Raw genomic sequence first — 12404 nt, forward strand, 5'->3', positions numbered from 1 at the left:
CTCTGACACAACATTGGTTCTCAAAGTCTGGTTGGAGAGGATTTCTGGGGAGTTGTTCATTATCCACGTACAGTGTAGCAAAATTAATATAGTAATGTTTAAAACTGAAGTTTTGTTTTAGAGTGATTACTGCTGAAAGTGTCATTATCCAGAAACCCCAGCATAAGTTTGGATAACTGCCCCAAAAGGTTCCTGGATAGTCACACAGGCTCCAGCAGGTATGCTAAATAACTTTCAGCCCCACGCAGTCCAATACATACTTGGCATAAGCTTTCAGTAGAGCTTCTTCATGCCCCAAATGCATTCTAGGGACACTTTTTCTCTCTTTACAAAAAAACCTGCAGATGGGATAAGGGGTTACATACAGAAAGGCCAATACAATAAGAGGTGCACACATAATGGGTGCTCGAAGTGAGTGCCCTTTTCCCTAAACACATCCATATCCCCTGTGCGCCCGATGCGGTATTTAAATGAGAGTGAAATTGGGGCAGCATAAAAAAGTGAGCGCTGTGAGAGACTTGTGCGTTTCTAGTACTCAAAGGAGTTTATTGTATCGGCCCTGGTTGCAACAGGTGCTCAATATGAGCGTTGGTTTTGAGAGCACTTCTTTTTGGTTATTTTGCCAAGTTTCTAATGAGTTTTTATAACAGGCACCCAGTGGTACAGGCATCTAAATTGGGCATTCAAAACAAAAGCAAGCTTCTTTTTGATCAAATCAATGTGTATATATATTTTTCTCCATCGGAAGCAGTAAAATCAAGAGTCAGGATGATCCTAAGGAGGAGGACACATTTATCACAACACAGTGGACCATATTGTTTAGTTTCTCATGAGCCCTTGACTGCGAGAACACTTTACTCCACCTCCAGAGCTGGAGTTAATTTCCCCATGTTAAAAAAATGTGCATTGGATGGCAATAGCTAATGCCATCTACATGGAATTTAATTACGCTGTACGCTTTTGTTAGGGTGCACATTTCAAACACGCTAATCTCCTTCCTGTATGGAATGCTATTATAGTCTCTGAAACATGCGCTCGACCGTGAGTAAACAAATGTGCTAGGTTGGGAACACGTCATTTCATTGGCCTGAGAATTTATCTTTGTTCCATGTTAATTTAATTTTTGCAACTGTACCATTTATACAGAGTTTTTCTTGAAAAAATAGATTGCTGTGTAAATGTCACAGCAGCTCCACCTTGTGGCTAGATGCTGTAAAATAAGACGTTTCAGTACAACCGACATTGTGGTGTCTCACCTTTCTGACTTCATGGTTTCAGGCTCTGTCTTTGTTAAACAGGCTGCTTGTAATCTGTGTTTTGAGGGGGGTCCTTCATCATAACTGAGAAGCAACTCTATGAGAGCTCTGTAAAGGTAGGAGTTGTACCTCTAATGAATCAGTTTCAGGCCTGGTGGAAGCATTAGTCAGGGTAGGTGGTGGCCTAGGGCACTGGAAGGGGTGGTGTGGGAGAGTAGCTGTTAAGAGGAGGAGTTTTGAAAGGATGGACAAGATGAGAAGTGGCTTGGGTGAGGCACAGAGCTGGAGGGCATTTTCTGTTTTGGGGTATGTATTTCCTGAGGAGCAGGGGTCATTTGTGATTTAAGAAAGAGAGAGAGATCACATGATGACATCACCGCCTAGGGTGGCTGGACACCCATCAGCACGGAGCTGGCTAAGAGGCCACCAGAGTTCACGAGCACTACTTTGGCCCCTATGTCAATATCTGACCCGTCTTCTTTCAGAATTTTACAGGTCAGGTACAGCAGCGTGTTGTTTAAATCCAGGTAAACCTCGCCATTTCCAATTATATAAAAATCTAAAGGGGCTATTTCTGACAAGGGAGATAATGGTGGAATTTCCATGTAAATACTTCTTTTGATGCTGGTTTGGGTGGGTGCTATTTGAAACAGGTCTAGTTCCAATTTTACGTATGCTTCAGACCCATGGTGTATGAACAACATGGTGCTTTAGAATATATCTTGCTTCCTGGTGGAGAGGCTTTTCTTCTTCGACTTACGGTTAGGCTCCTGAGACTTGCCACATCTAGGCTTCTTTCTTTTAAAAAATTCAAGAGGCCTTTGACTGGTTCTCTTTCTTTTAACAGCTTGTCTAATCACCTCTAGCCCTGACCCTCTCTGCGCCATGTCAGTCATTTTATTCAGAATGGCTGATGTAACACAGCCTATAACATCTTTGGTGATGTTTTTTACTGCCCTTTTTACGTGCAGTTTAACAAACTGAAAACCCCTTCTCAAAAGCAGTATTGCTTTTCTCAAAAGACTACAAAATACACTGCCTGTCCCTGCACCATACATGAATAAAACCCCATAATGCTCAAAAACATGTGCCCAGTATCTGCAGCAATATAATTTCTGTATGCTATGGGATAACTAAAGTCTTCAACCACCACCATTTTAAAAAACAACCTTTTGGGGTCACAGGTGAAACTCACTCCAGGAGAGAGGGGGTGCCAGCATGGCCATTTGGCTAGGGCCTACAATGTTCAAGGGGCCTACTTTTGTTGGGCAAAATTTTAAAAAAAGCTAAATTATATCTATTTCTAACATGTATAAATACAAATTTCAATTGTAATTAAAGAATTTGCTAACAAAAAAGCTCATAAAGCCTTCTTAAATAAATAAAAATTATTTGGGAAATTTAGAAAACAATTTCTCTTATTAAGTATCACATCAGAACTTACATAGGGCCTACTTTTCTTAGCTGGCACGGGCCTAATTCCTGCTCTCTCGGCCCTGCTGAAACTTAAGGATCACCCTTCCCTTAACCAAATGGGAAGTGTTGATGCTGGTCCGTCATTATTTTAAACATGATGGTGTTGATGTACAATGTACAGGGACCCAATGCAATTTATCATATATGAAGGTGATAAACTCGTCCTTAACACCTTAGCAGGAATACAGCGTAGTAGTGGCACAAAATGGTCTCTCACCTGCTGGTGCTCTCCAGTATCTGTGTACAGGTACAGGGTATTAAACGCACCCATATCTATTGGAAATAGCGCGCTATTTATTTTAGCTTTTATCCCCAAAACGGTCGCTAAATCAGCCTCTGTGGAAATTACTGCCTTGTCCTTTGATTTTAATTTGATTCTTTGGATATTGAGGTCATAAATGATTTGTGTCAATATGGGTTTAAAGAAACTATTCATGCCATGGTTCATGTGGTCCACTAAACTTTGAATAGTTGCATAATGCTTTTTACAACAAAGTGGTACGCCACATTTCCTTCTGAGGTGACAATGTGCTTCTGATCTTCTTTAATATTATTCTATGTTTTTGGGTACTGTATTTCCTCTGGTCCTACTTCTCACGGTCCTTGTAGGTCCAGCAGTTCAGCTAATTGTATGGTGAAATTAGAGCTGGTATTTTGTGAAACCATTCTCGCAGAGGCATTACTAGGCAGCATAATGTAAAACCCATCTTCATTTTTTTTTTCTTTTTATGATACAGGGCCATTTTTAAATCAAATGTCTTGAACTAGCTTTTACATTTTTCATGACGTCCTCAATATTTCATGAAACACTGATTGTTCCTATCACTTGCTTTTACCTTTAGAACCTTATCAATGCAGTATATCCTATTGTGTTGAGGGTTGACTTTCAGTAATGCTTCAGTATAAAAAGAACCTTGCATGGCTTCCTCACCATAATCTTGTATCTTGTACACTGCTTTCTGCCCCCTGTTAAAAACATCTGCTATTATAAATATTTCATCGGTCCATGTTCATAATCTTTTTCAAATTTCCCTTTAGTTTTATCGAGCTCCATATTCAAAAGCATTTATCTGGCTAACTCAGAAGTTAGCTGGCTAAATGAATTTTGGGGGGCATATCCAGCTAAATTCTAGCCGGCTAATAAGTTTGGTGGCTAGAATTTAGCCAAATAAGTTAGGGGTGTTCTAAGGGATTAACTGTGAGGAGTTGACTTAGCCGGCTAAATCTGGTCAGGCCAAAGAGCTGTACTAGTTAGCCGGCTATATTTAATAGTGCGATTGCACTATTGAATATACCTCCAAAGATGGTCAGATAAGTTTATTCAGCTTTGTTATCCAGACTGTGGGGCCAATGCAATACAGTGGGCTCAGCCGAGTGCAGTGTTTAACCTGCAGTCGGACACGGGATAAATAGACGCTAATCCACCCCCTAATGCAGTAGGGAGATTAGCGCCTATCTAATGCACATCCGACGCGGAGTGAATGAGAGACCGCTTATCACATGCAAATGCATGTGAATGAGCCTATTACTCATTCACTCCCAATGCAAAAAGATAAATGTGCGTCTCAGACGCACATTTATCGCTCAGATATTAACGCCTGCCTGGAGCAGGAGCTAATAGCTGAATGCATTGAAAAGATGTACAGAAAAGCAGAAAAAACTACTTTTCTGTACTTCTTTTTTAAAGTAAAAAAATAAAATAAAATAACTCGGCAGACCTAGACCGCCAAGTTATGAAGACCGACGCCGGTAAACTCGGCGGCTGTTTTTATTACTGGCAGACAGGCAGGTTATGAAAACTGAGGCCGAGTTTACCGGCGTGGGTGTTCATAACCGGCAGCCGCGACCCCCTAATTTCCATATTGCATGGTGCCCCCCTTGCAGGCGCCATGCGTGCATTAAAAAAGTGGGCGCTTTCAGCGCACATAATTGCATCAGCCACTGTGTCTGGATATGGCCCTGATAGTTTAACATGATTCCAACCCCCCCCCCCCCCCACGCACACACCTTTTTTTAAAAAGGGCTTAGCAGCTTCATGTTTGTTTTTATTGCTGTAGATTACTTTCCAGACCAGCAGAGAGTATGAGGCTGTTACATCTTGCACAAAAGCCTGCAACATATCTTCATATCAAAAAGTGTTGTGCAATGTATGGTATCGCCACATTATGGATTTTAAGGTCCTGTTAAACCTATCCACCACTACTGCTTTAACATCATTGTTGGTCACAAAATGATGAATACTTTTGCGTATTAACAGATCCTTCACAGAGCAATTTAAAAACCCTTTACCCTTCCTGTTTGCATTTTATTGGGAATACAGTCACAATTAAGTATATTTTCAAATGCCCTGGCCAGTTCACAGCCTATCTTTGTTTTTAGGCTCACAAACCATGCATATCTATAACTGTCAAGATGAATTTGTAGTTGCTGTTATAACTGGAAAAATCAGACATGCCAACCAGATCAGCTTGCCATCGTACATCTACGTGTTATACGAGGGCCTCGAAGGCCTTGCATTCTGTTACACTACTGGTGGTTTAGTGTACCCTTGGGCCTCAGCCCTGACCCAGACCTTCAGGGCCGAGCCGAGGGTTGACGGTGGCTCCGCATGGCTATCGGGCTGACCCTCTGCCAGGCCTGCAAGCTCCCAAGGCCAACATCCAAGGATGTTGGAAGTTGAATGGTCCTCCGACCATTCCGAGTCCTTTCGGACCTGCTGCGAACAGCATGGAGCAGCAGGCCTGGCCTGAGGTTGAGGGCAGACGGAGGCCTTGACATGTAGACAGGACTATGGTCGATGCGGCGGCATCGCAGACAAGACACCTGACAACAGGGTAGATGCATCGGCATCACGGACGAGAACTTGACAACAGCAGGGTTGATGCAATGGCATCACGGACGAGGAACTTGACATCCATACAGGGCAAGACACAAGGTATGGACATTGGCACTGTCTCTCAGGGCGCCCTACTCAGCCCACCCGCGGGACTGAGTCACGGACTACCCTGTCCCACTGCGTGCCCTACATAGCCCTTACAGGCTGGTCACGGACCACGAGGACAGCGGAACAGCGCAGGGAAGACCCAGGCAAGGAGGAACTCCAATGACGAAGCCAGTGTCATCCGAAGCTTCCCCCAAGGCTGGCAGGAACGGAGGCTCAGGAGCACAGGGACACTTCCCACCTGCAAGCCACCTCATGCTCAGGAATATACCATCCGAGAGCACCGGCTTACAGGAACAGAAGGCTCAGGAGCACCAGACGAAGATGCAGGGAAGAACATCCTGGAAGGAAGACACATCAGGATGCGGAGGAACATAGCGAGACATCAGGACATGGACCGGGACCTCAGGTGAAACATCAAGACATGGATACGTGGTAGGAAGCAGATGAGACGAGGAGCTCCACGAAGAACAGAAGACCTTACAAGCTCTGGCAGGCAGGAGCCTCCAGAAGGAAGTCACGATGATGCAAGGCGAGGAACAGACTGACGAAGCAGCCCTTTATAGGGCTAAAGCAGGAAGTCCCATCAAAGGTGGGGCCAGCACACTTCCTGTGCCTGGCCCTTTAAATTCTGCAGAGAGGTGCGGGCCGGCGCCTAAGAAGCAAGCAGGAAGCAGCAGGGAGCTGTGCAGGACCTCGGACAGCGGTCTGCACTGTTGTCATCGCGTATAGACGCAGGCAGGGCCTGGGGAGCAGGCCCTGACGTCGGCAGCGGCACCAGCCACTGCGGGGAGCCCCGGGGGCGGCTCGAGCTGCCGGACCAGCCCGGGGATGTGGCCTTAGCGCCGCGAAGATGGACATGGCGTCGGGGGCAGTCCCAGCCCAGAGGAAGATGTAGAAAGGCCATGGCTCCGACCGCGGGGCAGAGGACACTCCAGGGCGGCCTCCGGGCTGCGTGGGAAGACAGACCGCGGCTCCAGCCGCGTAAAAGGCCCGACGGCGGCTTCCTGCCGCGTCGGGAGAGGAACAGCAGCAACAGGGTGAGTGCCTGCTCGCGGGGAAGCCCGCGGGCAGAGCAGTTCATAACACTACGTCTGAGATGATTGTTATGTTTCTTTTAAAATGTGTCCTAGCAGGTCTATGTAAAAAATAAGCATCTTGGTCTGTAAGCCATTGTTTTCTGGTTACACTTTCATTACATTTCTTACCAGCCTAAACAAAAATTTTTATCCCATCAAAACTCGCTATTGCACCTGGGCCATAATACATTTTAACAACTTCTTTTGCATATTTGTTGTGTGTAGTCTGTATTTTAAAAAAACTTAAGGCTTGTTTTATTCATTTGCTTGAGGTTCCAGCTCCCAATACCCTATTATTTTTATTGTATATTACAAAGAATCTGCTCAAACTTCATTCTGAATGCCTGTCAGACAGGTTCGTTGTGCATGCACATTTATACTGTAGCCTCCCAAGGGAAGAGGGGATTTCTCTCTGTCACTGTGCATGGAATGAAAGCTTCCTGCTACATCACAGATAATAACTTGAAAATCCAGGGTCAGGGACTTTTGTTTCTGGCTGAGTCACCACCCTGGTTGCAGTTGTTTGTATTTCCAGTGATGTCATCAAAAAGCAGATCGGCTCTATTAATTCTGTTGTCATAAAAAGCAATAGGGCCATTTCTGATGATGATGTAGAGGTGTATTTTGGGAGGCAGGGGCCCTGGTTGGATTTTTGTTGATGTCAGCAAAAGGTGGTCAGGGGCTATTTCCAATGACATCATAGAAGGGCAAGGGCAGGCATGAGTGTGGTTTGGGGGTGGGATGTGGTTTGGGCATGAGGAGGCATATCTATGCCCATTCACTTCTATGGGGGTATGGGTGGTTATAGGTGCGGTTTGGGGCAAAGGGGGTGTAATATAGGGAGGACTACACCATTCACTTCTGTGGTTGAGGCATGGACAAGGCCTAGACTGGATGGCTGAAATGTCCTTATCGCACCTGACAATCAGTTTGATGGATGGTGTCCCGTAATAGTACTCCTGATGTACCTAGACCCATATTGATGAGGTTCAGACAGTAAATCAGTATTCTAGTATTCTGAATTGAAGGTCTATATCGGTAAGAAAAGCAAAGTAAGAGGAGCTATCAAAAGTTTCATAAATGACAGATAAATTAGATGTAAGAGTGCACCCTGTGGCATAGCTATAATTCATGACCATTTTTGGTTTTTAATTTTCCTGGGGATTTTACTTATAACAAAATAAAATTAGTGAAAAAATGACTTTGTTATAACAGGAGAAACACTGAAATTCCCAGGAAAAATAAAATAAAAACTGAAAATGAAGGTCCCTAGTTACAATGCAGTCTGCGTCTGGTAACCCAAAGGGTGCTGACCCCTCGTAAAGAAGATGCACTCAAGCCCTAGGGAGCTAGGGGGATAGTTACTATTGCGGAGTTAACCCCTGTTGGTACAAACCATTCCTGAAGGGATTTCAAGAAAGGATTCCCTTCCATCCTACAACCGGCAACAAGGAAATTGCATTACCGACACAATTGCCTTGTGAAGGTTTGGTGTTGAGGGGAAGAAAAAATGTGGGCGCACCTGAAATAAAAGGGGCATAATAATGGAGTTGTTTTGCAGAATTGTTTTTCAGAGTGCTCTGGTGGTACGACTGCTTTAATGCAGAAGCCCAGATCCAGAGACAGTGGGAAAATAGTGAACATGGGGATAAACCATCTCTAAGACCTCTCACTGGGACGCTAAAAGCTTCTGTGTTAACTCCTTACCCAACCATCGAATTAGAGGAGGTGAGGGATTTTCAATTCAGTTTACTGAAAGCTTTAGTGACCTATAAACTAGCTCATGCTTAAATAAGAGTGCAATAACAAATAAGATGTGCTTGCTGTCCTCCAGTTTCAGATGATGGCAATTTACACTCGTAACTATTATTCAGTTTCCCAGTCATCATCACCCTCTTCCTAGGCACCAAAGCCAATAAGGAAGGACTGACAAAAAGACTTGAACCAACCTTTAAGAAAAATAGTGTCTAACTCCTGTCCTCAAGGGTCACCACAATATGGAAATTAAGATTCTTATTCCATGTGTATGCAAATTAAGCTCATGAATATTCGCTGTGGCTATCCTGAAAACCAGACCTATTTGCAAGTAGGATTGCCAACTCTCTTCCTTTTATCAGGGCAGGCTAGGCTAATCTTAATTTTACTGCATTGCATGCATGGATTTGTAATTTTGATCCCCCTAAGAAAAGTATGCAGTGGGGAAAAAAACAGGACTTGGCCAGTCTCTCCTGAAAAAAATGAATCCTTTTGGCAGCCATGCAATTTTTTTTTAATTTGTGCAAAGCTGGGGGGCTTGTCCAACCAGCTGCCTTTAACGGGGCGGCGGGCAGGCAATTCCCCGAGCCCAGGGCAATTCCCAGAGCCTGGGCAATTGATTTTTGAATTGTAACCACGGCCTGCTTGGCCAGGCTCATCTGTGCTCGTTTCGGTGGGCTTTTCTTACATTTTCTATGACAGTTACCTCACTTTCGCAGAGGCAACCTTTGGGTAGTTTTTCTCCCTCCCTCCATTTGATGTATTGGGGGGCTTTTGTTGTTGTCGGTGGAAGTTATAATTGTTGCAGTTTGGTGAGTAACCTGAGCCAAGGGGTTGCAATGTATGGAACCTTTGATTGTGTCGTAGGCTTGAAGGGGGGGTGAGCCAGTGTAGCGGGGGGGGGGGGGGGGGGGGCGTGCGATGGTATTGAGGGTACTGCATGAGTTGCTGGGTCTTTATGGCTGAGATGTGGCTTACAAATCTATGCTGGCGGAGGTCCACTGTTGGGGGGGGGGTACGGTGGAGGTCAGCATGGCATCCTCTGGGGCATGGTAGTGGTCAAACAATAGCTGGCAATGAATGATGGGGTTGGGGGATATATAATTGTGTTCGTTTTGGCTCAGGTTTGTTATTGTTCAATAAACTGTGGCCTTTCTAAACCCATGTTCTGTGTGACGTGCATTTTGTTAAGGGAGTGAGGGCGAAATGCCACGGGAGTCACGCTCACGTTATTTATATACCACCTTTCAGCCACTTCAAAGGCTGACCCCAGAGTTCTCATCGGTGGCTCTGGGATTGGAATAGTGCTCCTCTGATGAAAAGCAAGGGCAAAAGTAACAAAGATTTGAAAGGAGGAAGTCTTGTCATGATTTCCTCCTCTCCAAAATCTGCAGAACACTGTTCTAATATGGCACTGCAAAGATAGCATTTTCGTTGTTATTAGAGCTCACCAGACAAAGTAGTTTTCATAATTAGTTTATATTTTCTTTTCTGCAATAAAAGTATTGCATCAGTGTAGGTATTTTTACAGAATAAAAGAAAACATTTTTATCATGACTGCAACATTATCAGCTCACACTGCACTAGTCCAATAAGAGAAAAAAAACCCAAAACACTGCAAGTAAATTTGGGAAAATGTAATATTAAGATGATATCAATATTAATCAGCATTTAATTTTTGCATAGTAATGTTTTAATTTTCCAGGCAAATCTTTCAGCTTTACATCACTCTTGCATAGTATGCTACAATATAACTATTAACACATGATGAGGTGTGCATTAATTAAAGGATTTTTTTCAATACAGCAGCTCCATGGCTCAGACTGTAGCACTGTATGCTATGGCATGGGGATCCAGGTTTCGCTTTCCTGTCCATCTGGGTCAGTCATGGCTGGATACACCATGCAGCTAATGTACTCAGGACTGGAAAAGAAGGAGGTGTGTGTGTGGGGGGGGTGGGAGATAGCTGCTGCTACTATGGGTAGCTTGGAAGAGGCACCCAGCCAGCTCTCAAGCCATCCAGGTTATCACAGAGCTGCTCAAGCATGCTATCTGGGGACAAATAATAAACATTTGGACACGTGCTCTGAGTGCAGTAGGAGGCACAAGATTAAAGGCTATGTGCCTTAAGCACCAGAGAAGTCCACTGGAATCCCATAACCTACATCCTGGAGTGTGTTACTAGACTGACAATAGATTCTGAAACCAAAAATTGCACACATTTTTGTTTTTAAAACAAAAACAATTGAATTTTAATCCTATTTTTCAGGTGGAATCTCAGTGAGATTCGATATGCATTGTTAAAGTTATCTTCCCACTGAGCAGTCAGCTCACTAGCCACTGAAGGTCCTTTGATACATTCACATGCTACTCTTTGACAAATCACAAAGTTTGACTGTTCTCAAACATATCTTATGATACTGCTGTTATTTATACATTGTCTATGTATGAAATATAGCATGTCTGTATTTTATAATATATACAGCAAATATCAATGGTTAGTTAAAACTACCATTTCTGGAGAGGCAGTTCAATCATTTGCTATTATTGAGTGAATAGGGTAGTCTGGATTTGCTTTATGATACTTTTCTCAAAAAGTCAGGAAAAAATTGATTGTGTTGTCATATTGTTAGTTCCTGTTATATGAACTGACATCTCTAGGCAATAGTTGTTTCTATGCTGTTAACTGGTCAAAAGGTAATTGCATGACTGTGTGATTGTGTTCACATACATGGAGGCTGCTATTAGAAATGTAAAAGGAGTTGAGATCAGGAGACAGAGAGGGATGGAAGAGGAGTTTAAGACAGAGAGATGGAGACAGAGGCCTACACAGGAAAGGGAAGGAGATGGAGAGCTAGAAGGAGCAATTTAGGTGAAAAATGGGGAGGAAAATAGTTTGGAAATAGAGAGAGGAAGGAAAAGGATATGGGGCAAGAGGAATATGATTAGAAATAGAAGGGTAAGAGACAGGAAAGATGTGGGGAGAGATAAAAAGGGAAGAACAATATAGATGATGACAGAAAAGGAGTGGGCCAAAGCAATATGAATGCAAAAGAAGTCCGTGATGTAGGAAAAGTGGTCAGAAGAGAGAACAATGAGGAAAATATTGACAACAAACGTATTTTTAAAAAAGTTAAATTTATTGGATTCTGTGACTTGAATGTTTTAAATTATCATATATGATAATATATTTTGTATAATTGTTCTTAAAAAGTATAATTATTGACAAGTGGCACTGCTGTAATCTGGTTAGCTTTATCACCTAACCTGAATATTTGCAAACAAAATGTGACAAATTCTATTTTTGATATTGGTGAGATGAGGGTGTTGGGAGCTGACGGTGAATGCAGAAGGGGCACCAGGAGAAGGCGACAGAAGAATGAGAGGAGGTGGTAGGGGAGACAGGGCAATGGAGTAGCGAAATGGAGGTGGAGGTGGAGGGTTCAGTTTTGACAGAGGAGTTAAAATGATACATAAAGTAGAAGGGAAAGGCTGAATGACAGGAACGGGAGCAGAGGGCAGAGTAACTGGGATGGGAGCACTTTTTTTCTCTAATTTGCAGGAGAGGTCCTTATAAACTCTCCTATGTCAGTGGCTTGCCCAGGGCTGACTGTGTCCAAACTCATCCCACCAAAAATATATATATACATATATATATATAATTTCTCAATACAGGAATATTTGTAGATCAACTACTGGTTTGTGTGTTCTTGGAATGGGAGATCTTGCTAAGTCAGCCAATCAGCATTACACAATGTCGCTGCTATTACACTGTAAATCATTATTAAAATGTTAAGTTTGTAAAACAGGCCCTAGGCAAAATTTAAAAAAATAATAATAATGCCTTCTGCCCAGAGAATATCTGCATGCTGATTGAATTGGAGGCTTAAAATATTA

The sequence above is a fragment of the Rhinatrema bivittatum genome, chromosome 1 (genome assembly GCF_901001135.1).
Source record: "Rhinatrema bivittatum chromosome 1, aRhiBiv1.1, whole genome shotgun sequence".
NCBI classification, from domain to species: Eukaryota; Metazoa; Chordata; class Amphibia; order Gymnophiona; family Rhinatrematidae; genus Rhinatrema; species Rhinatrema bivittatum.